Genomic DNA, 19,005 nt, shown 5'->3' with positions numbered 1-19,005 from the left:
AGTCAATAAGCTGCTCGCTAATTGTTCCGTCCGAGAGTCAAAGTACCCTCAGTGGGTCGCCAATGTGGTCATGGTAAAAAAGAAGAACGATAAATGGCGGATGTCTGTCGACTTCACCGACCTGAACAAAGCATGCCCGAAAGATTCCTTTCCGTTACCACACATCAACCAGCTCATCGACGCAACGGCGGGGCACGAACTATTAAGCTTCTTAGACGCCTATTCTGGTTACAACCAAATTCTAATGGTAGAAGAAGACCAAGAAAAGACCACTTTTATCACTCACCAAGGGACGTACTACTACAGAGTTATACCGTTCGGACTCAAGAACGCAGGGTCGATGTACCAAAGGTTAGTCACCAAAATGTTCAAAGAACAACTCAGAAAGAGTATGGAGGTCTACATCGACGACATGCTAGTGAAGTCGAAAAGGACGGAGGATCACATTGATCATTTGATGGAAGCTTTCAAAATATTGAGGCGATACAGAATGAAACTGAACCCCGATAAATGCGCCTTTGGCGTAACCTCAGGTAAGTTCCTCAATTTTTTGGTATCGCAAAGGGGTATCGAGGTCAACCCGGATCAGATCAAGGCCATCGAAGGAATACCGGAGACATTAACCAGCAAAAAGCAGGTACAGAAGTTGACAGGACGAATAGCCGCCCTGTCAAGGTTCATCTCACGGTTGTTAGACAGGTGCCATAAGTTTTTCAATGTACTAAGGATGGATCACAGACTACAGTAGAACTCAGAATGCGTCGACGCCTTAAGGAAGCTGAAAGCGTACCTGTCCTCGCCGCCACTACTTGTCAAGGTAGACCCAGGCGAATGCCTCCTGGTGTACCTAGCAATCTCCGAAGTCGCGGTAAGTGCATTTTTGGTCCGCGAAAACAAAGGTACGCAGTCTCCAATATATTATATCAGCAAAACCTTAATTGATGTCAAAACAAGGTACCCCCACCTTGAGAAATTAGCTCTGGAATTAGTCGTAGCTTCACGAAAACTTAGACCATATTTTCAATGTCACCCCATAAAGGTGGTGACGACCTTCCCCCTCCGGGGCACCCTACACAAACCCAAACTATCGGGTATGTTGGCCAAATGGGCCATAGAATTAAGCGAGCACGATATAACATATGAACCGCAAACTGCTATAAAGTCGCAAGTGCTCGCCAATTTCATCGCTGATTTCAGCACAAAAATATTGCCTGAAGTAGAGAGGAGGCGCTCCGCGCGTCTGCACATTTTGACCTCTGGTTCCTTTATACCGACGGCGCATCTAATGCGAGGACCCTGCTCAAAATAAGTTTTTAAGGTTTTCCGCCAGGATCGGATTTGGACTTGTCCTCTAAGTCTTTACGGGTGAAGTGATTCGCCAATCCATACAGTGCCCCGAGATGACTAACAACGAGGTCGAGTATGAAGCTGTGATTGCATGATTGAAATTATCCCTCAAATATGGCACTCAACGGCTCGTCCTCCATTGCGACTCTCAACTCTTGGTAAATCAAGTCACTGGGACTTTCAAAATCAAAGAACAGAGACTACAAAGTACCAGTCAGAATTTTACAAACTGCTACTAGAATTGACGAATGCCGCCTCGACCAGATACCCAGGCGTAGAATATCGAAGGGGATGGTCTCGCCAAGCTAGCGGCAGCCACCAGAAATATCAACAAAGAAAACGTGGTCATCCTTTTCCATTCCTCGATAGACCAGGTCGAGGTACATCTATAAACCTAACTTGGGACTGGCGCAACCGTATCGTAACATATTTGCAGGAAGGAACGCTCCCACAAGATAAGAAATATGCCAAAAAGCTCTGAATAAAGGCGGCCAGATATAGCCTCGTAAATTATGATCTTTACAAAAGGACGTTCGGCGGCCCCCTAGCCAAATGTCTTGGGCCAAATCAAACAAGATGGGTACTAGAAGAAGTACATGAGGGGCACTGCGGCGCTCATACAAGAAACCGTGCCCTCATCGGATGCCTCATCCGCGCAAGATACTACTGGCCTACCATGAAAAAAGAAGCCGTAGATTACGTCAGGAAATGTGAGCAGTGTCAAAATTACGCCCCTATGATACACAATGTAGGAGAACTCCTGCATTCCCTCACTTCGCCGTGGCCATTCATAAAGCAGGGGATGGATATTGTCAGACCCCTTCTAGCAGGGCGAGGTAAGGTACGCTTCCTTTTGGTTTTAACTAACTATTTTTCTAAATGGGTGGAAGCAGGTGCATACACTCAAATACGTGAGCAAGAAGTTATCGCGTTCATATGGAAACATGTAATATGTCGCTTCGGCATTCCCAAAGAAATCAGTTGTGACAACGGACCTCAGTTCGTCGGAAAGAAAACGACCGAGTTTTTTGAAAAGTGGCACATCAAGCGAATACTCTCCACCCCATAACATCCCGCCGGCAACGGCCAAGCCAAATCCTCCAATAAAACGATATTGAATATATTGAAAAAGAAGCTCAAGGACGCCAAAGGGCTATGGCGTGAACTACTACCAGAAGTGCTATGGGCATACCGCACCACGCCAAAAACTAGCACAGGCGAGACGCCATATTCATTAGTCTACGGGACTGACGCAGCTATACCCATTGAAGTCAGAGAACCTAGCCTGACATACTCCAACAAGAGCAGACTAAGTAACGACGAAAGTAGGTTACAAGACCTGGATGAAGTCGAAGAGCGAAGAGACATGGCTCACGTAAGAATGGTAGCCCAGAAGCAACAAGCAGAAAGGTACTATAACAAGAAGGCCAAAATACGACCACTTAAAGTCGGAGACTATGTTCTCAAAGCTAAAACACAAGCAGCAAAAGACCCTAATGAGGGAAAATTGGGAACAAACTGGGACAGGCCATACAAAATCACGGCGACAACAAACAAAGGAGCATTCCAGTTAGAGACAATGGAAGGAAAACTACTCCAAAAAAATTGGAATGTCACCCATCTCAAATACTTTCACTTCTTAAAAGAGGCGCCGCCTAAGTCGTACTCTTTTTCCCTCACCCGGGTTTTGTCCCAATCAGGTTTTCTCGGTGAGGTTAAGTCCGAAGTGTTGTTCATTACCCCGCCTGTCGACATGATCTCCAGGCCAAGTAATGAAGGGACTAGGTATAGATAGCCAAATCTCCATTGTATGTACAAAGTCAACATGTATTTCCTACAAGAATATAATCAAATCTCCAATGTATGAATGAAACTAGCATCCACGATACTCCAACAAATAGAATAGAGTGCCACCCTTATGACGGGATACTACTTCGGCGCCAGCTCGAAAGTAACATCCCAATGGCTAAGGCCATCGACAAAGATACGAGTTCGACTTCACTCGAACCACGACGGGATATTACTTCGACGCCAGCTCGAAAGTAGCATCCCAATGGCTAAGGCCATCGACAAAGATACAAGTTTGACTTTTTTTTTTAAGCAAATCCACTAGGCAAGGGCCTAGGGCTAGTTTTATTTATAATTAAAAAAACAAAAAAAGAACCACATAGGAAGAGTACAAATAAGGGGGACAATAGCACCAGTAATGTCGCCTCTATACCTTAGCTATATAATCACTCCTCTGTGCCTCACAATGCCCTATATGGCAGCCTCATGTAGAGGAGTCATGGTGTAGCTGCCGGCAAAGTCTCACAAGGGCATATGATCTCATAGCCATTTGGACATCTTTCCAAAGGCATAGGATATGAGCAAACACCTACTAGGCTAAACCTTACCTTACTAATCCTATTGAGGCATAAAAAGCCTCCCTACTAACATGCATGTAAGAAGAAAGAACTAGCTAGAACTAAATATTCTATGATCATCACAGAGTTTATAACATACTCTGTGATGATATTACATAGAACAATACTAATGTGATGGTAGAATAAAATATGTAGAAGTAACAGTAATGGTGTCTCTTCTCTATTCTTGTGAAATCATCAACTTGTAACCTCTTGTCTTCATCATCAACTTTTTTCAAAATGTCTTCAAACATCATGCTTTCTTCTTTGAATGATTGGACTTTGCGGACGTAGTTTGGATAGCCTGTTTTTGTTTGGCAACTCTCATTGGAGGTCGCCTTATGTTTGCATCTTCGTTCACTCTGCCGTCCCAACTTCTATCCCTTGTGCGGGACTTCTTACTTTTTCCGCCATGCATAGGTGATAAATCACCTTTTCTTGCTGCCTCTGCCCTATATTGATTCATAATTTCATCTTCCTCTCCCTCTTCATACATATCTCTGCCCAGGTTCACCTGATTTGTCATGTACTTCTCACTACCTTGTGCCATCAACGTATTTTCCTCCATTGCATCTAATAGTTTTCTGTCCTCCAATGTGATCAGTGGTGCATTTAATTCCTGCTGTTGTTTTCCAGTGTTTGCGTGCAATACTAAAGCAGCTGAAGAGCTTGCATTACGTTGCTGCTGTCCAGCGATTGCAAGTGTTTCCAACTCCTGCTGCTGGTGAGCAGCCTTTGATGGTGGTATCGCATCTTCAGAGGAAGTTGCAATTTGTTGCTGCTGTTCAAAGCCTACTGGTATTGCTGCATATTGTTCCTCCATACAGGTACCTGCTATTGTGTTTGTACCATTCTTCTTCTGTGCAGATGTATTTGGCATCGGAGTGTCAGTTGTTGTGGTTGTTGCAGCATGTTGCTGTGCATTTTTAGGGACAAAAACTGGAGCTTTTGCATTCAGTTTGCTAATGGAATTCACCTTCGTGGAGCTGCCCATTTTAGGTAACGAATCTTCACTCTCTTGGTCATCCTCTTCACTCGAATTCCCAACATACGCATCACCATAGTCTTCTTCATCTTCATACGCATGTTGGTCTGACCATAACTTAGATTTTATAACCATCCTTCTCACATTGCCTTTATAACTTCATTGTTATTCCCAGAGGACAACATCAACTCACCTCTATGTTCAACACAGGATTCCAAAGATTGTGATGGCACTTCAAAAACTGAGGTGTTCAAAGTGACCATTGGTTGTTTAACCATATTAGTATGCTTCATCATTGCGTTCTGCGCCTCTTTGATAATTTGTTCGACATGAGGGTTGGAAAAATGCAATGTAGGAATATTGGAGCTGTGTGCATTGCCCATTAGTTCCTCCACGACCTGCTGTTGAACACCCAATTTTATAGCTAAATTATCACTGCCCCGTGCATCTTTTCCACTGCTGGCGAGTGGAACTATTTGCTTGGACATCATATCCTTATTTGTACCTGTTGTACCATGTTCACCATCTTCCTCTGACGCAAGAGTCTCAAAGGCATTAGTATTGGAAACACTGCTGGAGGTATTTCGTCGAGCATCATTTTTCTGTTGTTTTGGTGAATGCACCTTCTTCGTAGGTGATTTTCTAGATGTTACCATGTTCCACCCTTCATCCTTTTTGCTCGTATTAATATTCCTACCATCATTAAGTGTATCTGCAGTTCCAGTTTTCAAAATTATACCCGTTTGACCAACATTTTGATTCCCTAAAAACTGGGCAGTACCAGGTTCAGCACTGTTCTGCTTTTCTCCTACAACTGGTGAGTTCGTGTGTCTAGCCTCAATGCCATCCTTTCCTCCTGAAGTAACAGCCCTCACATCTTCATTATCCTTTCCTTCATAAATTACATCCCTAGTAGTCCTATCAATTCTTTCATTCACATTCTTTGGACTACCTGAAGCATAATCAGTAGCTTCTTGCAATGCATCAACAGACCTTATATTCTCATTAGCCTTTGCACGATCATTCTTTGAGCCTGTAGCAATTGCAGACTCCAGCACTTCATTCTCTACATATTGTTGCATCTCCTGATTCATCTCTTCACCAGTATGTCCACTTTGATTTTTACTATGCATGACAGTTGCAGCTTTAGATTGATCCAGCTTATCATAGGCTTCAAAGATTGGATTCACAGCATTAAAAATCCTTGCTAATGCTGTCTTGGCAGGAACATCCCTTGTAGGTTTAGGTGGACCTTTGTCAATCATGAATGTTGCACCTGCATGGTTATCATCAACTACGCGATTTACAGCTTTGTTGTTGTTCACAGTAGCACTTTGCTTTCCTCCATCTGTTTGCAAAACCTGTTGCACGACAGTGTTGTCTTTTGCTGCTTCATCTCTTAATTGAACACCCCTTTTGGCATTAAGATATTCCCTAGCATCACCTTGCAATTTGTCCAGACTGCCCAGTCCTTCACTTTCATCCACAACAACTACATCTTCCTTATTTTTCTCGATTCTCCAACGACACGATTTTTCATCATGCCCTTGATGCTTACAACAGGTACAATATTTAGGGAGATTATCATATACTATTTCCTGATAATGCTCAACTAATTTCCCAGAAATTTTCTCCACAATATTAATCCTAACTCTCTTAGGATGTTTGTCTAGTAAATCAAGTAGTACCTTAACCCTCGCCGTACTTGGTCGCGTTCTATCTTGAGTCTCTTTGTCCACTGCTAATGGCTTTCCCACTGCTGAAGCTATGGACGTTAACGACCTTTTTGCGATGAAATTTGCAGGCAGATTTGGTAGAGAGATCCATACCACTGCTTTTGATGTTTCTTCACGTGGATTAAATCCTATCGTCCATGGGAATGATCTAAAAAAGAATTCGTCACCCTTCGCCTTAATATAACCAGTTGATCTTGACAGAATTTGAACATAGTCTTCAAATAAATCGCACCTGACCAAAATATGTCTAAACTCCAACTGTCCAACGTTGCAGTTTCCTTTAATATCAAGCTGCTTCAATATAGCTCGTTTGAGCTCATGTAGGTCTGGTTTACCATACGAAAACTTAAGAATTACAGCTTGGTGTAATCCTTCTTCAATGGTGAATGCATTAACTTCTTCGATGGTGAATTCCACCGTTGGTTCTCCATGAACAATGATAACAGGAATCAATTCAAATTTCGACGAAATTGCGGCAGATTTCTTTGTAGATAACTGGGCAGCGTAGGTTTGTTTTGGATTCGAATTTGGCAGTGTTTCATGAAGGTTTTGGGTTTCTCTCCCATAGCCAAAGGCTGGGGAGAGCTCGCAGCAGCCATGGCTGCCAAAGCTTAAGAGAAAATCTCCAAAGCTAGAGAGCGTTTTGCAGGAGAGAGCAACGTGGGGTTTTCTTCCGCATTCCTTTTACGAGTTCGACTTCACTCGAACTATGACGAGATACTACTTCGACGCCAGCTCGAAAGTAACATCCCAATCGCTAAGGCCATCGACAAAGATACGAGTTCAAATTCACTTGAACTACGAAGATACTACTTCAACGCCAGCTCAAAAGTAACATCTCAATGGCCAAGGCCATCGACAAATATACGAGTTCGATTTCACTCGAACTACGGCGGGATACTACTTCGACGCCAGCTCGAAAGTAACATCCCAATGGATAAGGCCATCGACAAAGATACGAGTTCGACTTCACTCGAACTACGACGGGATACTACTTTTACGCCAGCTCGAAAGTAACATCCCAATGGCCAAGTCCATCAACAAAGAAATGAGTTCGATTTCACTCGAACCACGACGGGATACTACTTCGACGCTAGCTCGAAAGTAACATCCCAATGGCCAAGGCCATCAACAAAGGAACACGTTCGATTTCACTCGAACCACGACGGGATACTACTTCGATGCCATCTCGAAAGTAACATCCCAATGGCCAAGGCCATCGACAAAGATACATGTTCGATTTCACTCGCACTACGACGGGATAATACTTCAACGCCAGCTCGAAAGTTACATCCCAATGGCTAAGGCCATCGACAAAGATACGAGTTTAACTTTACTCGAACTACAACGGGATACTACTTCGACGCCAGCTTGAAAGTAACATCCCAATGGCTAAGTCCACCGACGAAGATACGAGTTCAATTTCACTCGAACAACAATGGGATACTACTTCGACGCCAGCTCAAATGTAATAGCCCAAAGGCTAAGGCCATCGTCAAAGAAAAGGGTCCGACCTCACTCGAAGCAAAATCGGCTTAACAGTTCGACAAATACCCAGGATATCATAAATATTACAAAGAGTACCACCGAATCGACAAAACAATTTCTTCATTACAACAAAATATTACTAACACCTATCTTTACAATGGGCTCAAAGACGCCCTTACAAAAATCTTGAATCAAAAGTAAGTACAAACCAAAAATTACGCATCATCCACGGTAGCATACGCATATTCATACCAAGAGTCGGAGGCAAGACGGTTCACATTATCAGAGTTGATATCATCCCCGTCAGGCGAAAGAGGGTCGTATCCACATGCCTCACGAGCTGCACGAGCTTTGGCACGCATATCCTGAAGTTCTACTTCAGATGCCCTCCCGTCAGCATGAAAGGTCTTGTAAACATCAAGCTAGGCCTCAGCGTGAACCCACAACTCATATAAACGACGAGGCATGATAGGATCGGCTGAAGTACGAGACGTAGAAGGTTGTGAGTGTCGACGCGCGTCCTCCACTCTCAGTGATGCCATTTGTCCGGTCAACGCGGATAGTTCTGCCTCCAACTCCTTTACACGACCCTCAAGACCCACTACCTTAAGCACGGATGCCTCCTTCTCCTTGGTCCGCTCCGACCTACAGACACAGAGGGCATCTTCCAAAACTGCCGCTTCAGAAATAACAGTCGCCAGTCTATCGGTACTCACACTCAACTTGCCCTTGAGTTCATTGATCTCTGCCACCTTCATACCCAATTCGGTAGTTAAACTGGCCATCCTTGCTTGTAGGTCGGCATTCTCAGCCATCACCCCTCTACTTAACTCGAGCTCATCTTCCTTCACCTTAAGGGACGCCTCGAGTTAACTATTGCAGGCAACGGCCTTCATGAGATCCTCGTCTCGCTCTCTCAACTCCATGACCTTGCGCGCCAACTGATCCTCCCTCTGTTTAAGCCCTTCGCGGAACAGTTGGAAGTCTGGGTCCTGATTGTAGATGTCGGCCATCGCACGATGCTTGGTCCGATATTCTTGATATTTAGAAAACATCTTCCCATAGATAGCCGTCCTCTTCCTTTCCCGGCACTCACACTCAATCTCCATAATAAGGGTCTGACACAACAAGAAAACGTTAAAACGAAAATACAGGCCGAAAATAACAACGCAAACCCAACGACAAAAAGGAAGAGAAAGACATCTACCCGCAAGGCCATGCCGGCGACGTTCCGAGACAACTCCATGTCGCTCATAGCTTTAAGCGCCTCGCTCTCAGGGGCAGCACATAAAGGGGCTAAAACAGATGCCACATGATCACAGTTCGACAACAAGTTGTAGTCCCCAGGGACAACTATATGCCGATCAGAGCCCTCCACTCTAACCTCCACATGAGTATGGCGTTATAAAAACTCACGAACATCCCCCGGGTCGACATCCGAACCTGAGACGTCGCTCTCGATGCGTAGGCCCCCTCCGACGTTAGAAGATGTGCCACCCTCAATGGAGCGCACAGAACCACCTCCTGGGTAAACCCCTTCCGTTTGAGGGGACCTCCCTGCCAAGATAGCATCGGCCATAAACGTGGGCACAGGCGCCGTCTGCGACGCACCCGTCCTACTATTACTAGTGTCCACGGCCACATCTTTCCCAAGCTTCACTCTCCTCCTCTTCCTCAGTAAAGACTCGTCCTATTAGAGGATTCGTCCACGAGGTGATGGATCGGTACGGAAGAAGCCTCTTCCCTTACGACCATATCGCGAGAAGGATCTCTCATCTGTATCGGTTGAGCACGACCCTCCCGGATGGACTCACTCAAAGTAAATTGCATTCCTGCAGCAGCGCTAGCCTATCGAAATGTAGAGATTGGGGCCCTCCGCCTAGAATCTCCTCGACCTGTCATCATAAAGAGTCGTATCAATGGACAACGGTATACAGTCAAGGAGTGATATAGGGGAAGAGACTTACCAGATGAAACTCTCAGCCTAAAGCGTTTCACAAAAGCAGGCCAGTCTCGAGTCTCCCACTGCATGGCGCAGCAGATCGGCTACCCAATCCCTTATACCTGCAATATGGTAAGGTGGAGGCCCCACAACTGTAAACGAGAAGCAAACAAACACTAAGGTAAATGAAGAAGAAACAAAAGAGTAAAACAAGTGGCGACACTTATGGTTCTCGTTCCATCGCTCCGGGAACCTAGCGGGGTCAGACACGATGTGTGCGGTTCTGATGAAGAAGTACTTGTGCCAAAATTTACGACTCGCTCAGTCGTTGGTCCCAACCACCAGCCCTTTTGTCCCACGGTGCCTCAAATGCACCATGGTACCTCTATGAAAGCTGGGTGAAAACAAGTGCAGAAGGTGGTGAACGGTAACCTCGCACCCCGCCAACTTCGCATATTTTGTCAACAGTAGGAGTATTTTAAGCGTGTATTGGGAAAGTTGAGTTGGGAAAACCTGATAGAATCGACAGAATTCCTCCGCTAACGGAAGAAGGGAGAAGGAATGACCGATCACAAAAGGGTACTGATAAAAGGCACAGTACCCAGGCCTATGGGCTTCCATGAAGTCCCTTCCCACTGGAACCATATCAACATGAGCAGGAATGTTATATTTTCCATGGAGAGCGTCGATATGAACTTGCTCCATTTCAGAGAACACAGGGATAGGAGTAGGAGGAGGATCCTTAAGAAAGTCGCTTCGAGACATAGGGTGTCTCGGCAACAACTCCTCCACGGTGGGAAAGCTATCCCCCTCCTCCACCGTCATGCCCTCATCGCCAAAAGGGGGCGCCATGGATAATGGAGTGGCTTCAGAAACCCCCTCATGAGATCGATGTGTTCTAGGCATCTCTTCGGCGAAAAATGTGTTAAAATAAAAGAGAAAGCTAAGAACGAAGAATGGGAGAAGAGGAAGTAGAGAAATCGTTAGAGTAAACACGGGGAGATTAGAAAGAATAACCAGAGACGAAATGGCCAAGAGTTTTTGAAAAAACAAACCCTCCCCTTATTTATAGGATTGGGTGGCGCCAGAATCGAAGTGGAAGGCTGCAGAATGGCACCGAAATCGAAGCGACAAGCCGTCAACCCCTATCTCGAAAACACGCATAATGATGACGCATGTGGAAATGACATCATTTCCCGATAGGAAACACCATCCAGGGTCTTGTTGAGCAATCTAACCCCCATTGTTGGCCAAGTCATAACGCTTCGTCAAACCAAATTTCTCCACAGGAGTGGGCGGTGTCTGCTGATCAAGGACGCACCAAGTTGCAACCTCGACAAGTGGGGGACTAACTGTATGGATCCAAATTTGGACGACCACGGCTATTGACAAATACGACAGAAGATGAGATCTTCATAGCTCGACGTCCTGCAAAGGACGACAGATAGCGAACATGGGACGTACGACTTTTACAGTAGTGTAGGCCCAACAGGGGGCATTAGGAATATACTCGCGAATATTCTCTATGATATGTGTTTTAGGGTTCAGATTGGGGTTGTCCCTTATATATAGTTGGGAAAAACCTTGTTAAGGGGGCTTTTTTCTTTTTCGGCTAAGAACTCTGATTGTAATACCTTTTTCTACATTAAAGATTGGCATTCTTAAGGTTCGATCCCGGACTTTCATAAGGTCATGAAATATTTCCCATTGTGTTCATCTTATATACCTTTTGTTCTAGAGTTTATTATACTTAGCTAAGATTTACCCCTTCATTCTCTTTGATTGATTTATTCAAAAAGGTTCCAATATCTTTTGAGTCAAACAATATTAGAGCTCTAAATCCAAGGACGTGGTAACCATTACTGCCGAGGTATGTGAGTCTGTCGTTTAAACCTACTATATCATGGCCTTGAAAAAATTGTCAACTCAGTAAAGAGGCCTGTATTTGCTTGAAATGGTTGAGTGGAAGAATGAAAATCAAGGAGTAAATTAGAAATAGGAATTACCACATGCAAAATTGGAACTGCGGATAAGATATCTCTCGAGTTCTGTAAGTGGATTCCATCTGTATTAGGACTATCACCAGGGAATGAAGCGCTGAAATTGTATACTAATACCCCAATGCAGTTGTCAAACTTGAGATGACACTGTGGACTATTATGAATTATAATGCATGTGACTGTCACGTTGTAGCTTCCATAGAATCGAAGAGCCTGCATTGAAGAAGTATTGCATTTTATAACAAAAAATGTAGCTTTATGTTTTTGGGCATTTGTCGTCCTTACCGTTGGCTTAATGCCTATAAATTTTCCACCAAGGGAGCAGTTTAGCTGCCAGAAATTTTGGACAGTGATGAGAAAGAAGAGAAAAGGAAAAAACATAATTGTGGAGGAGCAAAAATTACAGGAATTGGAAGATTTATCTGTATTGTGTGTTAAATAGGATAGTTAGTGTTGATTCATCATCTATAGGATCATCAAATGGGGTATCTTGCCACTAAACTGCACCATTTGTATCAATCTTGTCGCTTCTTTTAACCGTAATTCCTATCAGCTTTGTGAAATCAAGCCATTGCAAAAGTCCTGAACCCCAAGCATTGGCATCTGTTGGAGCTATGATCGTACCATCTAGCTTAAAAAAAACTAAAAGTAGAGGGGGGCAATATTTAAAACAGGCACTACAGCTTTGAATTCTGTTTGAATCTTCTTCTTTTTTAAGGCTGAAACTAGTAATGGCTCTTGACTGCTGAGCAACTATGATGAATGAATACTCAAGGTTAAAATCTAGCCCTAGGTTCCTCCATTGATGAGCTCGAGCAAGAGATGGAACAGAGAGAGAGAGTTAGAGAGAAGGAAAGAAACTGGAAAAATAAGAAACCGTTTCTTTTGTTAATTGTTTAGCTGTAAATGAACTGTACACCCCTTATTATACTAACTTACATAAAGAATCACCTACTAACTTCCTTAACTAATCGCCTACTAGAATAGTACCGCATAAATACAGAAATGTACAGCTATTTACAACTTTTAATTTCAACACTCCCCCTCAAGTTGAGAATGAAAAAATATCTTTCATTCCCATCTAGGAGATTAATGTTGCATGTTGCTGATGTCCTAGTGCTTTGGTCAGCACACAGCTGGTTGCTCCTGACTAGGAATGTAAGAAGTCTTGATCAGCGCTTCTTGAATTTTCTCTCGGATGAAATGACAGTCTATTTCTATGTGTTTTGTTCTTTCATGGTACATAGGATTTGCAGCAATTTGCAATGCTGCCTTATTATCACAGAACAGCTTCATAGGCATCTTTAGGTTCACATTGAGCTCTTCCAATAGGCCTTTTAACCAAACAAGTTCAGCCACAATGTGTGCCATGCTCCTATATTCAGCTTCAGCTGAGCTTCTAGACACAGTATGCTGCTCCTTAGCTTTCCAGGATATGGTTGAAATCCCAAGTTTAACAAAGTATCCAGTAACAAATTTTCTTGACATAGGACATGATGCCTAATCTGAATAACAGAATGCTTCTATTTCTTCATTGCTGTCACTTGACATTAACAGCCCCAACCCTGGTTGCTTCTTAATGTACTTTACTACATGAAGTGCTACTTCATAGTGAGACTTCTTAGGTTCATGCATAAACTGACTTAGTGACTGCACTGCATATGAGATATCTGGCCTTGTTATTATAAGTTACAAAATCTTTCCTATGAGCCTCTAATAGCTCCCACTGTCTTCCAGCAGTTCATCTCTCTTACTTATGTCTGTGCAAGTGTCAAACTCATTGCTTGTCAGCTTCAAGTTCTACTCCATTGGTGTCTCTTTGGGCTTAGAACCTGCCAAGCCTGCATCAGAAATCATCTCTAAGGCATATTTTCTTTGAATCATAAGAATGCCCTCCTTTGCTCTAGCAAATTCTATGCCTAAGAAGTATCTGACTTCTCCAAGTTCTTTCATCTTGAAGTGTTGATGTAGAGACTCCTGTGCATTTTTAATTTCCTTAGATCATTCCCTGTAACAAGTAGATCATCTACATAGACCATAATCAAAACAAACTTGTTATCCACATTTCTAGTAAACAAAGAATAGTCATGGTTGCTTTGTTTAAAAGCAAATGAAGACAGGGCTTGAGACAACTTCACATTCCATTGTCAAGAAGCTTGCTTAAGCCCATATAGGGATTTATGTAGCCTACAAACCTTATGCTCCCCCTGGTTACTAAATCCTTGGGGCAATCATGTAGACTTCCTCTTTAAGATCTCCATTCAAAAAGGCATTCTGAACATCCATTTGAAAGATAGGCCAGTGCTTGAGAGCAGCATTGGCAATGACATCCCTCACAGTAGTCATCTTAGAAACTGGAGAGAAAGTATTATAGAAATATAACCCCTCATGTTGTGTAAAGCCTTTAGCAACTAATCTATCCTTGAATCATTCTATAGTACGATATGCATTATACTTTTTTTTATACACCCATTTGCATCCAATGAGTGTTTTACCAACAGGTAAGTAAACTATAGACCAAGTGTTATTCTGCTCTAGTGCTTCAATTTCAAGTTTCATAGCTACAATCCATCTGTCATCTTTACTGGCTTGATGAAAAGATGAGGGTTCAACATCAACAGAAAAAAAAAGAAAAGAAGGCTTTGAAAGAAGGAGAAAGGTGAGTATATGAAATAAAATGTTGAATAGGATGAGAAGTGGAAGAAATAGATGGTAAGTGTGGATGAACATAATTAGTCAACCAAATTGGAGGCTTGCTAGTTCTCCCAGACTTCCTAGGAAGAGGTAAGTCATGTAGAAAGAAGTGCTAGGTTCAGCAGAGGTAACAGGATCAGTGGGAGAGGAAAAGAGTAAGGTGTCTGATGGGATTGACTCTACATCAAGGAATAAAGCTTCTGTCAATAGAGGACAGTAAGGTTCTGAAGGTGAAGCTGGCAAGTTGGTAATTGGAGATGAAGGCAGTGAAGTGGATGATGTATTAGTAGATGAACCTGGTTCATGGTCTAGTGATGAAGAAGGAGAGAAGATCTCATGACTAGTTTCAGGCATGACTATTGAAGAATCATGATGAGATGACAGAAATATCTCTTTTGGACATTTTAAAGGAAAGATATTTTCCTTAAAGACAACATCTCGACTGACAAAGGTCCTTCTAGAGTTAAGGTCATATAGTTTATAGCCTTTCTGTGTAGAAGCATATCCCAGAAGAAATACAGGAATGGATTTTGGTTGGAATTTGTCATGAGAGTCAAGTCTGGTAGCAAAACAAAGGCATCATATTGTTGTTAGGTGATCCATCTTGGGGGAGCAACCATGAAAGAGCTCATAAGGAGTCTTTCCATGCAAAGCAGTACTAGGAAGCCTATTAATGAGATAAGTGGCTGCTAGAATACATTCACTCCACAGTTTTAAACGCAATGCAACTTGAAATCTCAAGGCTCTACTTACTTCAAGTAGGTGTTTGTGCTTTCTTTCTACAACTCCATTTTGTTGGGGAGTGTAGACACAACTACTTTTATGCACAATCCCTTTGGTTTGGAATAGATTAGAGCAAAGAGAATTTAAGAACTCATACCCACTATCAGACCTGAAGGTCTTGACAGTAGAAGATAATTGGGTTTCCACCAAACAAAGAAAATTTGATAGAATCACATACACATCACTTTTCAGTCTTAAGAGAAAGGTCCAAGTCATTCTTGAAAAATAATCAACAAGCGTTAGGAAATATCTATAAGCATTGTAACTGCTTACTCTATAAGGACCCCACACATCCATATGAACAAGTTCAAAGGAACATTTTGATCTTCAAACACTAGTAGGAAATAACAATCTAGTTTGTTTAGCTAATGGGCAAACGTGACAGTTACAAGAACTAGAATTAGACAATAATGTCTTTATTGTAGGTATATTCTTAAAAACTGAATAAGAAGCATGACCAAGCCTTTGATTCCACAACATAGTTGTGGAAGCAGACTGATCAGTGGTCATACGGGTGGAAATGAGAGGTGCAACAGGCTTTGAAGGATTGAGGATGTAGAGTCCATCTTTGAGGCTACCAATCTCCCTCACCTTTCCACTGAAGAGGTCCTGAAAGAGACAAAAATAAGGATAAAAAGAGACTATATAACTTAGCTCCTTGGTATATCTGGACACAAATAGCAGATTGTACTTGAAATTAGGCACATAAAGCATATTGTGTAGAGTTAGATTGTTAGACAAAGCATATGACCCTGTATGAGTGATATGAGTACTTTGTCCATTTAGTAAATGGACTGAAGTAGACTTGGAATGAGAAACAGGCTTAGGTCAAGACAACAGATCTCAGGAAGAAACTATGTGATTTGAAGCACCAATGTCAATGATCCTCTTAATTTGGTCACTGATTGAATTACCTGCCATATTGGCCACATCTGCTGGTGTTTGTTCTTCTGCTAGTCCTTTTTCCTTGCTCAACATTCTGAGTATCTGCTGGTACTGCTCAGGTGTGAAGATTGGAGTTGCTGTATTGATCATGACATTTACCTACCAATTCCATCACTTCTTGTTTGTCGATTCTCCTCCATTACACTCACATTATGTGCTGTAGGTGTGTAGTTGTCATTAGGTCATCTTCTTTTGTTATTCAACTTAAAACCCTGTGGATACCCTACCAACTTATAGCAAGTTTCTCTTGTGTGTCCTTTCATTTTACAATAATCACAAAACAAACTTGTGTTCCTTTTAAACTTCACATTTGAGTTGTTTGCCAATACATAAGAGCTGCTTTCACTATTCATAGGTCCACTTCCTAAAATTCCACTTTGTACACCATATCCACTACTCAGCCTTTGACTTTCTTCCTGAACAACCATTAAATATGCTTGATCGAGTGAAGGTGTTGGTTGCATCATTATTATTTGTCTCCTCTGTGGCGCATAAGTATCATTTAATCCCATTAAGAACTTCATAAGTCTCTGTTGGCGAAGAAACTCAACTAATGTTTTAGATTTCTCACAGTCACATGGTTCAGGTATTATTGACTCAAATTCATCCCAGAGATTATTGAGGTTAGAGAAATAGACATATATACTAGAAATCCCCTGTGTTAGGCAGCTGATTTCCCTATTCATATGAGATACCTTAGTAGCATTAATCTTGTCAAAACGATCCTTAAGTGCTTTCGAAACCTTTTGTGCATTTGAATAATACACAATTCCCTTCCTGAGTTCCTTAGCCACAGAACTTTGAATCCATGACTGCACTATGGCATTGCAACGATCCCACTACCTTAATTGGAAGACATTCTTCTCGTGCTGCTATTTAGTACAAGTTCCATCAACAAATTCAAGTTTATTTTTCACAAGGAGTGACATCTCCATAGATCGCCTCCATTCCGAGTAATTTTCAGTTCCAAGTAACAATTGAGGAACAAGTGACATACCCGGTGTATCTGAAGGATGAACATATAGAGGATCGTTACAATCAAGCGTGATTTTGACGAAAAATTGGCAGAGAGAAACAGATTTGAGGAAAAAAATTAAAAACTAAAAGAAGAAGAGATCAACGAGTAGGTGAAGTAGAAGAGAAACGTAGGAAGTTGATCTGGTGAAATACTCGTTGCTCAGTCACGAAGAACCATGGCTTTGATACCATTTTAAAATCTAGCCCTAGGTTCCGCCATTGATGAGCTCGAGCAAGAGAAGGAACAGAGAGAGAGTTAGAGAAAAGGGAAGAAACCGGAAAATGAAGAAACCGTTTCTTCTGTTAATTGCTTAGCTGTAAATGAACTGTACACCCCTTATTATACTAACTAACATAACTAATCACCTACTAACTTCCTTAACTAATCACCTTCAAGAATAGTACTACATAAATACAGAAATGTACAGCTATTCACAACTTCTAATTTCAACATTTATGAATTAGAATCATGTGATTGTTTCTAATATTACCATGTCATGATTTAAGCGGGGATGCCACATGAATGTCCTAATTGCTTTATAGAAGACTGTTGCAATCAGTATTCTATAATTGCATAGAGAAAGAGAACAGAGAATACAATTTCACATGTCTGTAACAGTCTACATATTGATTTACCTGAAATACAATGTTGTGCTGACAGTATGGACCAGAGAATGAAATGGGTCCGACAAGGAATACATATTCTGATGGGACAAAGATAGTTGTTGCTTCAACTTTACAAGCAGCTGCTATGCGGCTTGGAATGCCTGAGTTTCATGTCAATGATTAACAGTTTTATCGTTGGTGATGTATTTTTGTAGAAGTATATACATTGCGGTAAGAGATTCTTACATTATTAGATCACTTAAGAACCGATTGCAAGTTAACTAGCATGGAAATCATAGATTGATAACCAACAAATTGTGGTAAATGACCTATTACTGTGGTTAAAAATGACATGATAGTGTTAAAATTTCGTAAAAATGACACTAGGTATCCACTCTTTAGAGCGGCTATTTATGAATAAGGCAGTGCGTCTTAAATTTTTAGTTTGTCACTTCAATTTTCCGGGACAAAAATATCTTGAATTGCCGTGAAGTTAAATGAAAAATTTAGTTTAAAATTTGAGGACAAAGTAAGTAGTGGCTAAAATGTAAATAGCATTCACGTGGGATAGTTGATACTTGCATGCAGGGACAGGATAAGTTAGCCATCTTCTTATGTGTGGTTCTGTTTGTACTGTTTAAGCTTAGGCAGAGCTTCCTAACTAGGTCATGCGACAATAACGAGTAAACAACAACAACAACAAATGGTGGCTGAACTTGCTCATGAGTGATGAAAAAGCTTACCTTAGTATCATCGGTCTTTCCAACCCCTGTAGCACCAAAGTCCCTCACGTAGAAAATGGTGGCTGAACGTTCGTTGCCATAGCCATTGTTATGCTTTCCTTTCTTCTTGTACAGAGAAGCAGAAGAAATTGTGCTTTGTCTCCAATGGCTGCCTCCTCTGGCATTACATGTTTCTATATTTGATGACCAAACAAGGAATACAATGATAAGCACAGATGTGAACCTTCTCAAACTAAAACCTGTCATATTTGTCTGGTGAACACAGGGTGTTGGAAGATTTTAAAGAGTTTTGGGGGGGGGGGGAGGGGGGGGAG

The 19,005-nt window shown here is 42.1% G+C and overlaps 1 pseudogene; it reads right to left on the bottom strand.

Moving 5' to 3' along the window:
* The window catches only part of LOC109241259, a 29,341-nt pseudogene extending 10,404 nt beyond the window's left edge, over nt 1-18,937 (bottom strand).
* Nucleotides 18,938-19,005: the final 68 nt, after the last annotated feature.

The sequence above is a fragment of the Nicotiana attenuata genome, unplaced genomic scaffold (genome assembly GCF_001879085.1).
Source record: "Nicotiana attenuata strain UT unplaced genomic scaffold, NIATTr2, whole genome shotgun sequence".
Taxonomy (NCBI): Eukaryota; Viridiplantae; Streptophyta; class Magnoliopsida; order Solanales; family Solanaceae; genus Nicotiana; species Nicotiana attenuata.
Note: the sequence above shows the minus strand (reverse complement) of the source record. Positions and strands in the feature narration are given on the sequence as shown.